This window comes from Penaeus monodon, chromosome 29, assembly GCF_015228065.2.
Source record: "Penaeus monodon isolate SGIC_2016 chromosome 29, NSTDA_Pmon_1, whole genome shotgun sequence".
Classification (NCBI taxonomy): Eukaryota; Metazoa; Arthropoda; class Malacostraca; order Decapoda; family Penaeidae; genus Penaeus; species Penaeus monodon.
Window position 1 is genome coordinate 38,650,218 of NC_051414.1, and position 306 is coordinate 38,650,523.

The following is a 306-nucleotide window of genomic DNA, read 5'->3' on the forward strand; positions in this document are numbered from 1 at the left end:
AAACAACAACAGACAGACAGGCAGACCGAGCAAGCACCATCCCAACCCGCCCGACCCCCCTCCCCGCGCGTGACGTCACCGCCGTCCGAAGGGTCAAGCCCCGCGCGAGATAGAGTCAGCGCCACAAAACTCGTCCGGCTTCGGCAAACACGGCCTATTAGCACAGCGTCCGGGCGAGCGGAGGCGCAGCTGAGTCTCATGGCCCCGACGCCCGTAAATCTGCGCAAACCAGGGACAATAAACTGCATGGATGCGCGGCCGCCCCATCGACGGGCGGCCGCGCGTCAGAAGGGGGGTGGGATGGAA